This window comes from Oncorhynchus mykiss, chromosome 29 (genome assembly GCF_057628025.1).
Source record: "Oncorhynchus mykiss isolate SJ-2025 chromosome 29, ASM5762802v1, whole genome shotgun sequence".
NCBI lineage: Eukaryota > Metazoa > Chordata > Actinopteri > Salmoniformes > Salmonidae > Oncorhynchus > Oncorhynchus mykiss.
In genome coordinates this window covers 20,114,957-20,136,244 of record NC_143050.1, presented here as the reverse complement: position 1 = coordinate 20,136,244, position 21,288 = coordinate 20,114,957, and the positions used below count along the sequence as shown (strand labels likewise).

Here is a 21,288-nt window from a genome sequence, read left to right as displayed (position 1 = left end):
ACAGCTGAGGTAACCTAACATACTGCTGAGGTAACCTATCTTACTGCTGAGGTAACCTAACATACAGCTGAGATAACCTAACATACTGCTGAGGTAACCTAACATACTGCTGAGGTAACCTAACATACTGCTGAGGTAACCTAACATAGTGCTGAGGTAACCTAACATAGGGCTAACATATTGCTGAGGTAACCTAACTTACTGCTGAGGTAACCTAACATGCTGCTGAGGTAACCTAACATACTCCTGAGGTAACCTAACATACTCCTGAGGTAACCTAACATACTCCTGAGGTAACCTAACATACTCCTGAGATAACCTAACATACTGCTGAGGTAACCTAACATACTGCTGAGGTAACCTAACATACTGCTGAGGTAACCTACCGTACTGCTGAGGTAACCTAACATAGTGCTGAGGTAACCTAACATAGGGCTAACATATTGCTGAGGTAACCTAACTTACTGCTGCGGTAACCTAACATGCTGCTGAGGTAACCTAAAAGACTGCTGAGGTAACCTATCTTACTGCTGAGGTAACCTAACATAGTGCTAACATACTGCTGAGGTAACCTAACATAGTGCTGAGGTAATCTAACTTACTGCTGAGGTATTCTAACTTACTGCTGGCGTAACCTAACATGCTGCTGTTATAACCTAACATACTGCTGAGGTAACCTAACATACTGCTGAGGTAACCTAACATACTGCTGAGCTAATCTAACATACTGCTGAGGTAACCTAACATGCTGCTGAGGTAACCTAACATACTGCTGAGGTAACCTACCGTACTGCTGAGGTAACCTAACATGCTGCTGAGGTAACCTAACATAGTGCTGAGGTAACCTAACATAGGGCTAACATATCGCTGAGGTAACCTAACTTACTGCTGAAGTAACCTAACATAGTGCTAACATACTGCTGAGGTAATCTAACTTACTGCTGAGGTAACCTAACATAGTGCTGAGGTAACCTAACATGCTGCTGAGGTAACCTAACATAGTGCTGAGGTAACCTAACATAGGGCTAACATATCGCTGAGGTAACCTAACTTACTGCTGAGGTAACCTAACATGCTGCTGAGGTAACCTAAAAGACTGCTGAGGTAACCTAACTTACTGCTGAGGTAACCTAACTTACTGCTGAGGTAACCTAACATAGTGCTGAGGTAACCTAACATGCTGCTGAGGTAACCTAACGCACTGCCAATGTAACCTAACACACTGCTGAGGTAACCAAACATTCTGCTGAGGTAACCAAACATTCTGTTGATGTAACCTAACATGCTGCTGAGGTAACCTAACTTAGTGCTGAGGTAACCTAACATAGGGCTAACATATTGCTGAGGTAACCTAACTTACTGCTGAGGTAACCTAACATGCTGCTGAGGTAACCTAAAAGACTGCTGAGGTAACCTAACTTACTGCTGAGGTAACCTAACATACTGCTGAGGTAACCTACCGTACTGCTGAGGTAACCTAACATACTGCTGAGTTAACCTAACATACTGCTGAGGTAACCTAACATAGTGCTGAGGTAACCTAACATGCTGCTGAGGTAACCTAACATAGTGCTGAGGTAACCTAACTTAGTGCTGAGGTAACCTAACATGCTGCTGAGGTAACCTAACATGCTGCTGAGGTAACCTAACAAGCTGCTGAGATAATCTAACATGCTGCTGAGGTAACCTAACATACTGCTGAGGTAACCTAACATTCTGCTGAGGTAACCTAACATACTGCTGAGGTAACCTAACATACTGCTGAGGTAACCTAACATACTGCTGAGGTAACCTAACATACTGCTGAGGTAACCTAACTTACTGCTGAGGAAACCTAACATATTGCTAACATACTGCTGAGGTAACCTAACATAGTGCTGAGGTAATCTATTTTACTGCTGAGGTAATCTAACTTACTGCTGAGGTAACCTAACATACTGCTGTTGTAACCTAACATACTGCTGAGGTAACCTAACATACTGCTGAGGTAACCTAACATTCTGCTGAGGTAAACTAACTTACTGCTGAGGTAACCTAACATAGTGCTAACATACAGCTGAGGTAACCTATCATACTGCTGAGGTAACCTATCTTACTGCTGAGGTAACCTAACATACAGCTGAGATAACCTAACATACTGCTGAGGTAACCTAACATACTGCTGAGGTAACCTAACATACTGCTGAGGTAACCTAACATTCTGCTGAGGTAACCTAACATACTGCTGAGGTAACCTAACATACTGCTGAGGGAACCTAACATACTGCTGAGGTAACCTAACATATGCTGAGGTAACCTAACTTACTGCTGAGGAAACTTAACATGGTGCTAACATACTGCTGAGGTAACCTAACATAGTGCTGAGGTAACCTAACTTACTTCTGAGGTAACCTAACATACTGCTGAGTTAACCTAACATACTGCTGAGGTAACCTAACATACTGCTGAGGTAACCTACCGTACTGCTGAGGTAACCTAACATGCTGCTGAGGCAACCTAACATAGTGCTGAGGTAACCTAACATAGGGCCAACACATTGCTGAGGTAACCTAACTTACTGCTGAGGTAACCTAACATGCTGCTGAGGTAACCTAAAAGACTGCTGAGGTAACCTAACTTACTGCTGAGGTAACCTAACATAGTGCTGAGGTAATCTAACTTACCGCTGAGGTAATCTAACTTACTGCTGGGGTAACCTAACATGCTGCTGTTGTAACCTAACATAATGCTGAGGTAACCTAACGCACTAACAATGTAACCTAACACACTGCTGAGGTAACCAAACATTCTGCTGAGGTAACCAAACATTCTGTTGATGTAACCTAACATGCTGCTGAGGAAACCGAACATAGTGCTGGGGTAACCTAACATAGGGCTAACATACTGCTGAGGTAACCTCACATAGTGCTGAGGTAATCTAATTTTCTGCTGAGGTAATCTAACTTACTGCTGAGGTAACCTAACATGCTGCTGTTGTAACCTAACATACTGCTCAGGAACCTAACATACTGCTGAGGTAACCTACCGTACTGCTGAGGTAACCTAACATGCTGCTGAGGTAACCTAACATAGTGCTGAGGTAACCTAACATAGGGCTAACATATCGCTGAATTAACCTAACAGTCTGCTGAGGTAACCTAACTTACTGCTGAGGTAACCTAACATAGTGCTAACGTACAGCTGAGGTAACCTAACATACTGCTGAGGTAACCTATCTTACTGCTGAGGTAACCTAACATACAGCTGAGATAACCTAACATACTGCTGAGGTAACCTAACATACTGCTGAGGTAACCTAACATACTGCTGAGGTAACCTAACATACTGCTGAGGTAATCTACCGTACTGCTGAGGTAACCTAACATAGTGCTGAGGTAACCTAACATAGGGCTAACATATTGCTGAGGTAACCTAACTTACTGCTGAGGTAACCTAACATGCTGCTGAGGTAACCTAACATACTCCTGAGGTAACCTAACATACTCCTGAGGTAACCTAACATACTCCTGAGGTAACCTAACATACTCCTGAGATAACCTAACATACTGCTGAGGTAACCTAACATACTGCTGAGGTAACCTAACATACTGCTGAGGTAACCTACCGTACTGCTGAGGTAACCTAACATAGTGCTGAGGTAACCTAACATAGGGCTAACATATTGCTGAGGTAACCTAACTTACTGCTGCGGTAACCTAACATGCTGCTGAGGTAACCTAAAAGACTGCTGAGGTAACCTATCTTACTGCTGAGGTAACCTAACATAGTGCTAACATACTGCTGAGGTAACCTAACATAGTGCTGAGGTAATCTAACTTACTGCTGAGGTATTCTAACTTACTGCTGGCGTAACCTAACATACTGCTGTTATAACCTAACATACTGCTGAGGTAACCTAACATACTGCTGAGGTAACCTAACATACTGCTGAGCTAATCTAACATACTGCTGAGGTAACCTAACATGCTGCTGAGGTAACCTAACATACTGCTGAGGTAACCTACCGTACTGCTGAGGTAACCTAACATGCTGCTGAGGTAACCTAACATAGTGCTGAGGTAACCTAACATAGGGCTAACATATCGCTGAGGTAACCTAACTTACTGCTGAAGTAACCTAACATAGTGCTAACATACTGCTGAGGTAACCTAACATAGGGCTAACATATCGCTGAGGTAACCTAACTTACTGCTGAAGTAACCTAACATAGTGCTAACATACTGCTGAGGTAATCTAACTTACTGCTGAGGTAACCTAACATAGTGCTGAGGTAACCTAACATAGTGCTAAGGTAACCTAACATGCTGCTGAGGTAACCTAACATGCTGCTGAGGTAACCTAACATGCAGCTGAGGTAACCAAACATGCTGCTGAGGTAACCTAACATACTGCTGAGGTAACCTAACATTCTGCTGAGGTAACCTAACATACTGCTAAGGTAACCTAACATACTGCAGGTGGAACCTAACATACTGCTGAGGTAACCTAACATATGCTGAGGTAACCTAACTTACTGCTGAGGAAACCTAACATGGTGCTAACATACTGCTGAGGTAACCTAACATAGTGCTGAGGTAACCTAACTTACCTCTGAGGTAACCTAACATAGTGCTAACATACAGCTGAGGTAACCTATCATACTGCTGAGGTAACCTATCTTACTGCTGAGGTAACCTAACATACAGCTGAGATAACCTAACATACTGCTGAGGTAACCTAACATACTGCTGAGGTAACCTAACATACTGCTGAGGTAACCTAACATACTGCTGAGGTAACCTAACATACTGCTGAGGTAACCTACCGTACTGCTGAGGTAACCTAACATAGTGCTGAGGTAACCTAACATAGGGCTAACATATTGTTGAGGTAACCTAACTTACTGCTGAGGTAACCTAACATGCTGCTGAGGTAACCTAACATGCTCCTGAGGTAACCTAACATACTCCTGAGGTAACCTAACATACTCCTGAGGTAACCTAACATACTCCTGAGGTAACCTAACATACTGCTGAGGTAACCTAACATACTGCTGAGGTAACCTAACATACTGCCTAGGTAACCTACCGTACTGCTGAGGTAACCTAACATAGTGCTGAGGTAATCTAACATAGGGCTAACATATTGCTGAGGTAACCTAACTTACTGCTGAGGTAACCTAACATGCTGCTGAGGTAACCTAAAAGACTGCTGAGGTAACCCAACTTATTGCTGAGGTAACCTAACATAGTGCTAACATACTGCTGAGGTAACCTAACATAGTGCTGAGGTAATCTAATTTACTGCTTAGGTAATCTAACTTACTGCTGGGGTAACCTAACATGCTGCTGTTGTAACCTAACATACTGCTGAGGTAACCTAACATACTGCTGAGGTAACCTAACATACTGCTGAGCTAATCTAACATACTGCTGAGGTAACCTAACATGCTGCTGAGGTAACCTAACATAGTGCTGAGGTAACCTAACATAGTGCTAACATACTGCTGAGGTAACCTAACATAGTGCTGAGGTAACCTAACTTACTGCTGAGGAAACCTAACATAGTGCTAACATACTGCTGAGGTAACCTAACATAGTGCTGAGGTACTCTAACTTACTGTTTAGGTAATCTAACTTACTGCTGGGGTAACCTAACATGCTGCTGTTGTAACCTAACATACTGCTGAGGTAACCTAACATACTGCTGAGGTAACCTAACATACTGCTGAGCTAATCTAACATACTGCTGAGGTAACCTAACATACTGCTGAGGTAACCTAACTTACTGCTGAGGAAACCTAACATAGTGCTAACATACTGCTGAGGTAACCTAACATAGTGCTGAGGTAATCTATTTTACTGCTGAGGTAATCTAACTTACTGCTGAGGTAACCTAACATGCTGCTGTTGTAACCTAACATACTGCTGAAGTAACCTAACATAGTGCTAACATACTGCTGAGGTAACCTAACATAGGGCTAACATATCGCTGAGGTAACCTAACTTACTGCTGAAGTAACCTAACATAGTGCTAACATACTGCTGAGGTAATCTAACTTACTGCTGAGGTAACCTAACATGCAGCTGAGGTAACCAAACATGCTGCTGAGGTAACCTAACATACTGCTGAGGTAACCTAACATTCTGCTGAGGTAACCTAACATACTGCTAAGGTAACCTAACATACTGCAGGTGGAACCTAACATACTGCTGAGGTAACCTAACATATGCTGAGGTAACCTAACTTACTGCTGAGGAAACCTAACATGGTGCTAACATACTGCTGAGGTAACCTAACATAGTGCTGAGGTAACCTAACTTACCTCTGAGGTAACCTAACATAGTGCTAACATACAGCTGAGGTAACCTATCATACTGCTGAGGTAACCTATCTTACTGCTGAGGTAACCTAACATACAGCTGAGATAACCTAACATACTGCTGAGGTAACCTAACATACTGCTGAGGTAACCTAACATACTGCTGAGGTAACCTAACATACTGCTGAGGTAACCTACCGTACTGCTGAGGTAACCTAACATAGTGCTGAGGTAACCTAACATAGGGCTAACATATTGTTGAGGTAACCTAACTTACTGCTGAGGTAACCTAACATGCTGCTGAGGTAACCTAACATGCTCCTGAGGTAACCTAACATACTCCTGAGGTAACCTAACATACTCCTGAGGTAACCTAACATACTCCTGAGGTAACCTAACATACTGCTGAGGTAACCTAACATACTGCTGAGGTAACCTAACATAGTGCTGAGGTAACCTAACATAGGGCTAACATATTGCTGAGGTAACCTAACTTACTGCTGAGGTAACCTAACATGCTGCTGAGGTAACCTAAAAGACTGCTGAGGTAACCTAACTTACTGCTGAGTTAACCTAACATAGTGCTAACATACTGCTGAGGTAACCTAACATAGTGCTGAGGTAATCTAACTTACTGCTTAGGTAATCTAACTTACTGCTGGGGTAACCTAACATGCTGCTGTTGTAACCTAACATACTGCTGAGGTAACCTAACATACTGCTGAGGTAACCTAACATACTGCTGAGCTAATCTAACATACTGCTGAGGTAACCTAACATGCTGCTGAGGTAACCTAACATAGTGCTGAGGTAACCTAACATAGTGCTAACATACTGCTGAGGTAACCTAACATAGTGCTGAGGTAACCTAACTTACTGCTGAGGAAACCTAACATAGTGCTAACATACTGCTGAGGTAACCTAACATAGTGCTGAGGTAATCTAACTTACTGTTTAGGTAATCTAACTTACTGCTGGGGTAACCTAACATGCTGCTGTTGTAACCTAACATACTGCTGAGGTAACCTAACATACTGCTGAGGTAACCTAACATACTGCTGAGCTAATCTAACATACTGCTGAGGTAACCTAACATACTGCTGAGGTAACCTAACTTACTGCTGAGGAAACCTAACATAGTGCTAACATACTGCTGAGGTAACCTAACATAGTGCTGAGGTAATCTATTTTACTGCTGAGGTAATCTAACTTACTGCTGAGGTAACCTAACATGCTGCTGTTGTAACCTAACATACTGCTAAGGTAACCTAACATACTGCTGAGGTAACCTAACATTCTGCTGAGGTAAACTAACTTACTGCTGAGGTAACCTAACATAGTGCTAACATACAGCTGAGGTAACCTATCATACTGCTGAGGTAACCTATCTTACTGCTGAGGTAACCTAACATACAGCTGAGATAACCTAACATACTGCTGAGGTAACCTAACATACTGCTGAGGTAACCTAACATACTGCTGAGGTAACCTAACATACTGCTGAGGTAACCTACCGTACTGCTCAGGTAACCTAACATAGTGCTGAGGTAACCTAACATAGGGCTAACATATTGCTGAGGTAACCTAACTTACTGCTGAGGTAACCTAACATGCTGCTGAGGTAACCTAACATACTCCTGAGGTAACCTAACATACTCCTGAGGTAACCTAACATACTCCTGAGGTAACCTAACATACTCCTGAGGTAACCTAACATACTGCTGAGGTAACCTAACATACTGCTGAGGTAACCTAACATACTGCTGAGCTAATCTAACATACTGCTGAGGTAACCTAACATGCTGCTGAGGTAACCTAACATAGTGCTGAGGTAACCTAACATAGTGCTAACATACTGCTGAGGTAACCTAACATAGTGCTGAGGTAACCTAACTTACTGCTGAGGAAACCTAACATAGTGCTAACATACTGCTGAGGTAACCTAACATAGTGCTGAGGTAATCTAACTTACTGTTTAGGTAATCTAACTTACTGCTGGGGTAACCTAACATGCTGCTGTTGTAACCTAACATACTGCTGAGGTAACCTAACATACTGCTGAGGTAACCTAACATACTGCTGAGCTAATCTAACATACTGCTGAGGTAACCTAACATACTGCTGAGGTAACCTAACTTACTGCTGAGGAAACCTAACATAGTGCTAACATACTGCTGAGGTAACCTAACATAGTGCTGAGGTAATCTATTTTACTGCTGAGGTAATCTAACTTACTGCTGAGGTAACCTAACATGCTGCTGTTGTAACCTAACATACTGCTAAGGTAACCTAACATACTGCTGAGGTAACCTAACATTCTGCTGAGGTAAACTAACTTACTGCTGAGGTAACCTAACATAGTGCTAACATACAGCTGAGGTAACCTATCATACTGCTGAGGTAACCTATCTTACTGCTGAGGTAACCTAACATACAGCTGAGATAACCTAACATACTGCTGAGGTAACCTAACATACTGCTGAGGTAACCTAACATACTGCTGAGGTAACCTAACATACTGCTGAGGTAACCTACCGTACTGCTCAGGTAACCTAACATAGTGCTGAGGTAACCTAACATAGGGCTAACATATTGCTGAGGTAACCTAACTTACTGCTGAGGTAACCTAACATGCTGCTGAGGTAACCTAACATACTCCTGAGGTAACCTAACATACTCCTGAGGTAACCTAACATACTCCTGAGGTAACCTAACATACTCCTGAGGTAACCTAACATACTGCTGAGGTAACCTAACATACTGCTGAGGTAACCTAACATACTGCCTAGGTAACCTACCGTACTGCTGAGGTAACCTAACATAGTGCTGAGGTAACCTAACATAGGGCTAACATATTGCTGAGGTAACCTAACTTACTGCTGAGGTAACCTAACATGCTGCTGAGGTAACCTAAAAGACTGCTGAGGTAACCTAACTTACTGCTGAGGTAACCTAACATAGTGCTGAGGTAACCTAACATAGTGCTAACATACTGCTGAGGTAACCTAACATAGTGCTGAGGTAACCTAACTTACTGCTGAGGAAACCTAACATAGTGCTAACATACTGCTGAGGTAACCTAACATAGTGCTGAGGTAATCTAATTTACTGTTTAGGTAATCTAACTTACTGCTGGGGTAACCTAACATGCTGCTGTTGTAACCTAACATACTGCTGAGGTAACCTAACATACTGCTGAGGTAACCTAACATACTGCTGAGCTAATCTAACATACTGCTGAGGTAACCTAACATACTGCTGAGGTAACCTAACTTACTGCTGAGGAAACCTAACATAGTGCTAACATACTGCTGAGGTAACCTAACATAGTGCTGAGGTAATCTATTTTACTGCTGAGGTAATCTAACTTACTGCTGAGGTAACCTAACATGCTGCTGTTGTAACCTAACATACTGCTAAGGTAACCTAACATACTGCTGAGGTAACCTAACATTCTGCTGAGGTAAACTAACTTACTGCTGAGGTAACCTAACATAGTGCTAACATACAGCTGAGGTAACCTATCATACTGCTGAGGTAACCTATCTTACTGCTGAGGTAACCTAACATACAGCTGAGATAACCTAACATACTGCTGAGGTAACCTAACATACTGCTGAGGTAACCTAACATACTGCTGAGGTAACCTAACATACTGCTGAGGTAACCTACCGTACTGCTCAGGTAACCTAACATAGTGCTGAGGTAACCTAACATAGGGCTAACATATTGCTGAGGTAACCTAACTTACTGCTGAGGTAACCTAACATGCTGCTGAGGTAACCTAACATACTCCTGAGGTAACCTAACATACTCCTGAGGTAACCTAACATACTCCTGAGGTAACCTAACATACTCCTGAGGTAACCTAACATACTGCTGAGGTAACCTAACATACTGCTGAGGTAACCTAACATACTGCCTAGGTAACCTACCGTACTGCTGAGGTAACCTAACATAGTGCTGAGGTAACCTAACATAGGGCTAACATATTGCTGAGGTAACCTAACTTACTGCTGAGGTAACCTAACATGCTGCTGAGGTAACCTAAAAGACTGCTGAGGTAACCTAACTTACTGCTGAGGTAACCTAACATAGTGCTAACATACTGCTGAGGTAACCTAACATAGTGCTGAGGTAATCTAACTTACTGCTTAGGTAATCTTTCTTACTGCTGGGGTAACCTAACATGCTGCTGTTGTAACCTAACATACTGCTGAGGTAACCTAACATACTGCTGAGGTAACCTAACATACTGCTGAGCTAATCTAACATACTGCTGAGGTAACCTAACATGCTGCTGAGGTAACCTAACATAGTGCTGAGGTAACCTAACATAGTGCTAACATACTGCTGAGGTAACCTAACATAGTGCTGAGGTAACCTAACTTACTGCTGAGGTAACCTAACATAGTGCTAACATACAGCTGAGGTAACCTATCATACCGCTGAGGTAACCTATCATACTGCTGAGGTAACCTAACATACAGCTGAAGTAACCTAACATACTGCTGAGGTAACCTAACGTACTGCTGAGGTAACCTAACATGCTGTTGAGGTAACCTAACATACTGCTGAGGTAACCAAACATTCTTTTGATGTAACCTAACACACTGCTGAGGTAACCTAACGCACTGCCGATGTAACCTAACACACTGCTGAGGTAACCTAACGTACTGCTGAGGTAACCTAACACACTGCTGAGGTAACCTAACGTACTGCTGAGGTAACCTAACACACTGCTGAGGTAACCAAACATTCTGCTGAGGTAACCAAACATTCTGTCGATGTAACCTAACACACTGCTGAGGTAACCTAACACACTGCTGAGGTAACCTAACACACTGCTGAGGTAACCTAACGCAATGCTGAGGTAACCTAACATACGGCTGAGGTAACCTAACATACTGCTGAGGTTACCTAACACACTGCTGAGGTAACCTAACATACTGTCTGTCCCTTTAAAGAATCCCGATTCCCCACCGCAGTGTCACCTTGAAACATGTCCCCTTTGAAACCTCTGCAGGTACTTTGACAAGGTGGATAATTGGAACGCTGGTGGTTGTAACAGGGACACGTCCAGAACCCACAATACCCTATCAGTATTCCAGAAGGGCTACAGAGGTGCAGGCATGGATAGGACAAGAGTAGATAGAGAATGCTGTGATAGAGTGAGAGTTTACGTGGAGTGTGTGTGTGTGTGTGTGTGTGTGTGTGTGTGTGTGTGTGTGTGTGTGTGTGTGTGTGTGTGTGTGTGTGTGTGTGTGTGTGTGTGTGTGTGTGTGTGTGTGTGTGTGTGTGTGTGTGTGTGTGTGTGTGTGTGTGTGTTTGGACCACCATTGCAACTTAGTAGGTTTATGGTACTGTCAGTAAGCTATTTGGACAGTCCATTGCTTTACAACGGGAGATCAGTCTGAGAGCCAACAGGAAGGATGTTCATCATTTGACTAGCACTCCCATGTGTAACATGTTCAAACCCAATTTGATTGAACACATCCCTCATCAGTGAAAACCGACGCTGAATCACTGTAACACTCTAGGGGATGAAGAGGGATGAAATAACCAAGCATTCAGTAGGACTAAGATAAAGGAACATAAACCACACAGCCTTACAAGTTACGAGATGACAAAAACACATCACACAGACGTAGCAGCTGTGTACTTGATTACTTACTGCTAGTATTAGGTAGTAGTATTTCATCTTTAGTAGTCTAACACTCTGGTCATAGGACAGAGACATATAACTGGCTGAGTTAGTTTGATGACAGCTGGTGTATTCAGGGGGCTGATACTAATCAATCAACTTTTATACCTGAGGATTGTTATCAGGATGTGTTCCCCAATAGATAACATTATCCTTAGGCCCTTTGAAAGAGGCCTGCAGTATCCCATTTGACAGCCTAAAGCTGATGACTGTGTGTACTCCTTTCCATTGTCACACACGTTGTATCAAAGGTTAACCTGGACACAGGGGTAGAAGTAACATAGAAAAAGTAAATCCGGGACACTCCTATTATACTGAACAAAAATATAAACGCAGCATGCATAAATACAGGCAGAAATACTCCTTAGCAAGGTGCTAGGGGGCTAACGCTAACGTTAGCAAGGCTAGGGTTAGTGGTAGGGGTTAAGGTTAGGGTTAAGAGTGAGGTTAACAGGTTAGGGTTAGGGGAACAGTTGGCTAACATGCTAAGTAGTTCCAAAGTATATAAAAGTAGTAAGTAGTTGCTAATTAGCTATACTGCTGAAGTTGTCCTTTGGGTTGCTAGACGTTTGCGTTATATGCATACCCATTCACCCCGATCACCCACCCTACTTTTGATTTTGCCTTAAGTAACCTTCTGTCTCATGTAACCATACAAAACATGAAATATCATATCATACTAATTTGAGGTTCCCAGATTTATATTTACTATGTTAGGTCTAGTCTATGAAACCAGGCTGCAAAGGTATGAATTTCCTTATGACTTGTCATATAACCAAAACAAAAAATGTGTATGTGATGACTGTCAGGTGAAGAATGTCCGATGTAAACAAATTAAGCTAAAAGCGATGATTTCAGCACCATGAACAGCAGTGATGGTGAGTTCCAAAGTTCTGACTTTCAGCACCACATGGCGGTGGGCAGCAACCGTCACTCAGGTACAATTTTTTTTTGTTGTATTTAACCTCTATTTAATGAGGCATGTCAGTTAAGAACAAATCCTTATTTACAATGATGGCATACCAAAAGGCAAATAACCTCCTGCAGGGACTGGGGCTGAGATTTAAAATAAATTGTAAAAAAAAACAATATATGTATATATATACGACAAAACACAAATCACGACAAGAGCGACTCCACAACACTTATATATCTATATATACAGTACCAGTCAAAAGTTTGTACACACCTACTCATTCAAGGGTTTTTCTACATTATAGAATAATAGTGAAGACATCAAAACTATGAAATAACACATATGGAATCATGTAGTAACCAAAAAAGTGTTAAACAAATCAAAATATATTTTATATTTGAGATTCTTCAAAGTTCCAGTTGAAGCTGGTTGAGAGAATGCCAAGAGTGTGCAAAGTTGTCATCAAGGCAAAGGATGGCTACTTTGAAGAATCTAAAATATGAAATATATTTTGATTTATTTAACACTTTTTTGGATACTACATGATTCATATTTGTTATTTCATAGTTTCGATGTCTTCACTATTACTCTACACTGTAGAAAATGGTAAAAATAAAGAAAAACCCTTGAAAGAACAACCCCTGTGTCTAAAGTTTTGACTGGTACTGTGTACAGTCGTGGCCAAAGGTTTTGAGAATGACACAAATATTAATTTCCTGAAAGTTTGCTGCTTCGGTGTCTTTCGATATTTTTGTCAGATGTTACTATGGAATACTGAAATATAATTACAAGCATTTCATACGTGTCAAAGGCTTTTATTGACAATTACACGAGGTTGATGCAAAGAGTCAACATTTGCAGTGTTGACCCATATTTTTCAAGACCTCTGCAATCTGCCCTGGCATGCTGTCAATTAACCTCTGGGCCACATCCTGACTGATGGCAGCCCATTCTTGCATAATCAATGCTTGGAGTTTGTCAGAATTTGTGGGTTTTTGTTTGTCCACCCGCCTCTTAAGGATTGACAACAAGTTCTCAATGGGATTAAGGTCTGGGGAGTTTCCTGACTATGGACCCAAAATATTGATGTTTTGTTCCCCGAGCCACTTACTTGTCACTTTTGCCTTATGGCAAGGTGTTCCATCATGCTGGAGAAAGCATTGTTCGTTACCAAACTGTTCTTGGATTGTTGGGAGAAATTGCTCTCAGAGGATGTGTTGATACCATTCTTTATTCATGGCTGTGTTCTTAGGCAAAATTGTGAGTGAGCCCACTCCCTTGGCTGAGAAGCAACCCACACATGAATGGTCTTAGGATGCTTTACTGTTGGCATGACACAGGACTGATGGTAGCGCTCACCTTGTCTTCTCCGGACAAGCTTTTTTCCGGATGCCCCAAACAATCGGAATGGGGATTCATCAGAGAAAATGACTTTACCCCAGTCCTCAGCAGTCCAACCCCTGTACCTTTTGCAGAATATCAGTCTGTCCCTGATGTTTTTCCTGGAGAGAAGTGGCTTCTTTGCTGCCCTTCTTGATACCAGGCCATCCTCCAAAAGTCTTTGTCTAACTTTGCGTGCAGATGCACTCACACCTGCCTGCCGCCATTCCCTGAGCAAGCTCTGTACTGGTGGTGCCCCGATCCCGCAGCTGAATCAACTTTAGGAGACGGTCGTGGCGCTTGCTGGACTTTCTTGGTCACCTTGAAGTCTTCTTCACAACAATTGAACCGCTCTCCTTGAAGTTCTTGATGGTCTAATAAATGGTTGATTTAGGTGCAATCTTACTGGCAAAAATATCCTTGCCTGTTAGGCCCTTTTTGTGCAAAGCAATGATGACGGCATGTGTTTCCTTGCAGGTAACCATGGTTAACAGAGGAAGAACAATCATTCCAAGCACCACCCTCCTTTTGATGCTTTCAGTCTGTTATTCGAACTCAATCAGCATGACACAGTGATCTCTAGCCTTGTCCTCGTCAACACTCACACCTGTGTTAACGAGAGAATAACTGACATGATGTCAGCTGGTCCTTTCGTGGCAGGGCTGAAATGCAGTGGAATGTTTTTAGGGGATTCAGTTCATTTGCCTGCAAAGAGGGACTTTGCAATTAATTGCAATTCATCTGATCACTCTTCATAACATTCTGGAGTATATACAAATTGCCATCATACAAACTGAGGCAGGAGACTGTGAAAATTAATATTTGTGTCATTCTCAATACTCTTTGCCATGACTGTATATATATACATATATAATTGTTTTATTTGGACATATAAAAAAATACAAATGACAAATTGAATAGATACATCCTTTTATCCCATTATACTTATGGAAACACCTCTCTCCCTTTAACATCAAAAGCAGCACACATAAAAAATACAAATATATAATTGTAAATAATCATATATAAATATACATATATGCACATATGTGCACATACATACACACATATACATACACAAAAATATATATATATATATCACAACATACTATCCCTTCCCTCCCACACCCTCTCATATGGCCAAAATTCTTACTCTTGATCAATAGAAGGACATTTAAAAAGAAAAGGAAATTAAAGACTGCCATCTCAAGAAAAAGTTATCAGTACAACCTCTCAAAGTCTACTTAATTGTTTCTAAGTGTAGAAAAGACATAAGATCTTTCAACCAGGCTGATACAGTGGGAGACACCACAACACTGCATAAAGAGCACCACAGCTGCTCCCCTATTATCCACTGGGGAAACCCAATTCACTGGGACAAGAGGCCTACACACACCGTAGACTGGTGAGCCATATTTGATTCTAAACATTAAGGCCTACCTTAAGAATGATAACTGATAGAAAATGTATCTGCAAGTAATTGAAATAGACAATGATGAATGAATTGAAACATAATGTACAGAATACAGAGTACAGAGTAAATTGGATAATACTTAACTTAAAAATCTTAGACTGAAAAAGAGAAATTCTCTCATCTAACTGTAGTGTAGTGCAATTGTATTAATTTGTCATGTACAGAATTTCCCTCTGTGTTACACGTGTTCTGTGTGTGGGTACACTAACAAGTTATGTCCAACAGAGAGCGCTGTTCTACTACTCAACACACTGAGCCGGTTCAAAGCCATGTTGACGTTCCCACACTTCTCTCCCCTCCGACATCACCATGTATATAGAGACATTGAACACCGGTCACTTTAACAATGTTAAGATTCTGTTTTACCCACTTCATATGTATACACTGTATTCTAGTCAAGGCTTATCCTACTGCTGCAAACACCTTTTCTATTCATACTGTCTATACACACCATATATACAGTATATATACAGTATATATATATATATATATATATATATATATATATATATATAAACAAATATATACTGTATAAATATATATATATATATATATATATATATATATATATAAACAAATATATACTGTATAAATATATATATATATATTTATTTTCAGGACATTTTCTGATATGGCTCGTTCTGACATTTCTGATATATAAAAAATTAATGGATTGTGTGTATTGTTATTGTATTGTTAGATATTACTGCACTGTTGGAACCAGAAACACAAGCATTTCCTTGCACCTGCGATAACATCTGCAAATCTGTGTACGCTACCAATAAACTTTGATTTGATTTGGAGGGTTGCACTCACACAGTGGTCATTTACTGAGAGAGAAACACCACCCTGGATCCTTATCCACATTAGCTCTGTTTAGAGCCCCAAAATTAATATTGTATCTGTCTGTGTTTGTGTATGTGTGCATGTGTGTGCATACTCATCCGTGTGTGTGTGTGTGTGTGTGTGTGTGCAACAGCACTGTCCTTTCTTGTGGTCTTGGCTATATAGAGAGTGGTCAATAATTAGGTGCTCATTAGAGTGCTTTGTGCTCCTGCCTCAAAGTCGATGGAAACAAACTGGTGTGTTTTTGCCATTGGCTCCAATTAGCACCTGGTCAGAGAACACTGAAAGCAGAGCCTTGACTGCAAAACACACCCAATACAACACGTTGTATAGACCACACCAATGCTCGGACATTACTGTCACAGTTTAACACATGAAACACCATCTCTCTACAACACACACACTCATTATATGCATTAAATAAAGTTATTGACGTGTGTGTGTGTGTGTGTGTGTGTGTGTGTGTGTGTGTGTGTGTGCGTGCGTGCGTGTCTGTCTGTGTGCAGAACAATACAGTACGTGTGTGACCTTTCTTAACATTTACAACCTTTTTTAGCATTTACAACCCTGCAAGCTATTGTCTAACATAACTAGGCATCAAACCCACATATGTACAACTACATACATTTGGACATGTTTGTATGTGCAGTCGATTAATTATTGTCAACTTATAGATTTCAGGAGCATTATTGGCCTAACATATACAATCTGACCTCCTGGTAGCTACACACACATGCACGGGACACACACGTGCACACAAACACACACACACACACACACACACACACACACACACACACACACAGAGAGAGAGAGAGAGAGTTGCTGAGTAAAATCCCTGGGGCTGGTTTGGGCAGCTCTTCTGCTTTGTTGTTCTGGTTAATCACACGGACTCACAGAGCGGATGATGTACCTGCAGCTGCCGGCTCTCTCCTCTGTCAGTCCTCTGCTCTGCCCTTACCTGTGATGAGTGGCCACAGACCCCTGGGCAGACCAGCACCCACCCCCTCTATCATTTGACCATGACATGTGAGATGTGCTTGCTACAGAGTAACAGCACACTGACACACCAGCCAAGAATCATATGGAGTACCTATCTATCTCTTATTATCTCTTTTTCTAGACAAGGTGCCAAATGGCACAGAGGTGAACCTCTGGCATCATAGGTAAAGGCTACTCCACAACAGCCAGCTCCCTCTATTGCATTGCCCTATACCGATAACACATTCAGGACTGAACGACACATCACAGTAGCATGGTTCATTGAAGTCATTTGATACAGAATACAGATGCTGTATTTCAAGATACCGAGACCGGGTGCAACATAGGCCATCTCAATTGGTTTCTCTGTCGATGAGGGAGAAGGGAATTGTTTCTATGGCTTTAACCATTTCTGACGTCACCCTGATGCAGATCTCCATCTGAAAAACATACTTCGTTCGATAATGGAAACACTGCGCCGAGTGAGGTCAAAACAGAATACTTTCTTTAAGATGATTTCACAGATATAGATTGGCTTCGGCTGACAATAATGCCTCATCCTATCTTCGCTGTCTATTCATAAAAAATTATCACTGCAAGAGAAAATTTTAACATAATGTGGCAAGCAGCGAGCGATGGCACAAATGGGACACGCACTCAATCTGCGGTAGCTTTGAGTGAATTCGAATGAGCGTGAGTGTTTTAAAAGAGAGAGAGAGAGAGAGAGAAGTGTGTGTGTGTGTGTGTGTGTGTGTGTGTGTGTGTGAGAGAGAGAGAGAGAGAGAGAGAGAGAGAGAGAGCGAGAGAGAGAGAAAGTGTGTGTGTGAGAGAGATAGATAGAGAGAGATGAAACACAGCATCTCTTCTCAGGCACTAGCCGAAGAATCTTCACGAGTGAGGCATTGATGGATCTGTCGGGGCTGCAAAATAATTAACATCATTACAATCCTGTAAAAGTCATTATGATATGCCAAACGAGGCAACAACGAAACGGATGATCCATTCATAGCTCCCCATTGTTGCCGATATAAAACATCAAAGAAGAAGTAAAGCAGAGCGACAACGCGAGTACGCAGAGGAGAGGTCTGACACCCTGTTTGGAGCGTCTTTATTTTATTAATTTAAATAATTAGTTAATGTAGGCCTTCTCACAACAGAGGGAGGCACCGTGGAAATGCATCACCATGGAAAGGAGAGAAGACGAGCATCCTTTGCTTTGAGTTAACGCTAATGCGTTACACGCATTTGTTTTTATTATTGTTTTATTTTATTCTCTGCCTTTCTCTTACGAACTCAAAAATGTGGTAAGCTATCTGTCGACTAGGGAGAGAGAGAAGGGTGTTGTCAGAAAGAGGAAAGAGAGGAGGAGGGGGCATTAAGAGGTATTATTTTTTAGGGAAAGGGGGGACAGATCGACACGGAGAAGGTGAATTGATGTACGAAAGCCTGCGACACCTCACTTTAATGAGAAATAATCTTGCAAAAGAAATGGCGTAAAACATCATCCGAAAAAAGCAAGAGAGAAAACCAGACGCATCTTCAAGGGAGACCCTCGCGTTCTCACGTTTACCAGGAATATTTTGGGTAAGCCTATTCCTCCCTTTTTTTAAAATAATGTTCATGATTTCCTATAGCTTTTGTGTGCGCAAGCATCCGTGTGACGCTGTTGTTCCGTATCTCCTTCGCATAATCGATCCTGGCGCACTGTCACCGTTGGGAAATTAGTTGTCAATATTGGCAAACCTTCATGCGAATTTGTAATACAATACAAATTCCTTCGTTTCAATAGTGTGCTATTTCAGTGGCCTTTGCCTGTTGATAAGATGTCGCCTCCTGAGGTTTTTACGCTAACATTATGGCTGGCTAATATCCGCAGAGCAACCCGCGATGCCGACGTGTCTTTCCGTTTTACCAGAGAATAAAATGGAACCAAGATGGTCAGCATCCGATTTGATTTGAATCAGGACATGATCAAATGATAGGCTACGGCGGGCGGACTGGGGTATATCAGTCGGGCCAGTCGTGCTGCTTACCAGTCGAGGAACCATTTAGGGAATTAATTGCGCCCATCGGTAGCCCTTTGGCTACGTAGGGATTGATAGATTTTTTCACTTGATAGATAATGGTTGTATGTGCACTTAGTGTGAGTGTGCCAGATCCCTCTGCCATACCGGTGAAATAGATTGCTGTATGTTTGATATCATGTATTGACCTGTGTGATTTCTTTAAAGGTAATATTTAATATTGGTCACTGTCATCAACATACACCCTCATTGTCACACATGTAAAACATACACACACAGGTATAATCAGATGCACATCACAGAAGTGTGTATTGGTATTGGTATCACAGGAGTATGCATTGGTTTTGGTATCACAGGAGTATGCATTGGTATTGGTATCACAGGAGTGTGCATTGGTTTTGGTATCACAGCATTGGTATTGGTATCACAGGAGTGTGCATTGGTATTGGTATCACAGGAGTGTGCTTTGGTTTTGGTATCACAGGAGTGTGCATCAGTATTGGTATCACAGGAGTGTGTATTGGTATTGGTATCACAGGAGTGTGTATTGGTATTGGTATCACAGGAGTGTGTATTGGTATTAGTATCACAGGAGTGTGCATTGGTATTGGTATCACAGGAGTGTGCATTGTGACTATGCAAGCGAATGCACACACTCGCATCCAAGGAGAGGGGCACATTTATATTCAGTGCTGGTTGGGCAGTACTCAGTCAATGGCAGAATTCAGCTCAGACAAGAGGACCTCTGTTCAGATGGAGGTCGAGGATACACTTGTACTCTGGCTTAGCCTTCTTAATGATAGTGGATCCGCCTCGCATTGCCCACTGATCTTACTGACAGGGTCCTAATCAGCTAGTGCTCCGACCTATACCCTCTAATGACTCCGGGAACGTCTAAAATGCATACATGATGCATGGAGAGTTATACAACGGGTGGTTTGAAATCCCCATTGTTAGAGCCTCTCCTGCGCATGATATATGAGACAACATACACATTGCCACATTCATATGAAGTGGCATTGTTTACGTCGTTACCTAGCAATGCACTACCACTACTACTTTTACAACTACTAGTCTTAGCACCTGTAACTCGTCATGGATGATTTTAAAGTTAATGTTACTTATGCTATCACTCCAATGACTTGGAGGGTTGTGAAAAAGAGTGTCAGATTCTATGGGACTAGAGCCCTCTGAGTTGAGCAGTGGTTAATGTACAGCATTTGGGATCTGTCATTCTGTAAAGCCTTACATAATCATGATTATTTTACTTAAAGTTAGAACTCAGGGATCTTCCACTGGCTAAAACCAACAGGTTGTGTCCAGTTCTATGGTCTGTGCCCTGGCACCATGCCAGGAGCAACACTTGCTGTGTCAAAACGCTGCCATCACATCAAAGTCTAAATGCAAGGGAGGGTGTAGGGCTTAAGGGGCTACTCTCACCTATGAGGAACACTCATTATTCACACTTCGAAATGCTCACAGTACAAACATACTACACTGAGTGTACAAAACATTAAGAACACCTGCTCTTTCCATGACATAGACTGACCAGGTGAATCCAGGTGAAAGTTATGATCCCTTATTGATGTCACTTGTTAAATCCACTTCAATCAGTGTAGATGAAGGGGGAGGAGACAGGTTAAATAAGTATTTTTAAGGCTT

The 21,288-nt window shown here is 41.8% G+C and overlaps 1 protein-coding gene across 1 annotated transcript in view; it reads left to right on the top strand.

Annotated features, from left to right (window-relative positions):
- Positions 1-18,389: 18,389 nt before the first annotated feature.
- LOC110509402 (neuroligin-2) overlaps positions 18,390-21,288 on the top strand; it is an 89,976-nt gene continuing 87,077 nt past the window's right edge. The window contains exon 1 of the mRNA XM_036967505.2: positions 18,390-19,186. The gene's annotated coding sequence lies outside the window, so the exon portion shown is untranslated. The remainder of the gene's footprint in view (positions 19,187-21,288) is intronic.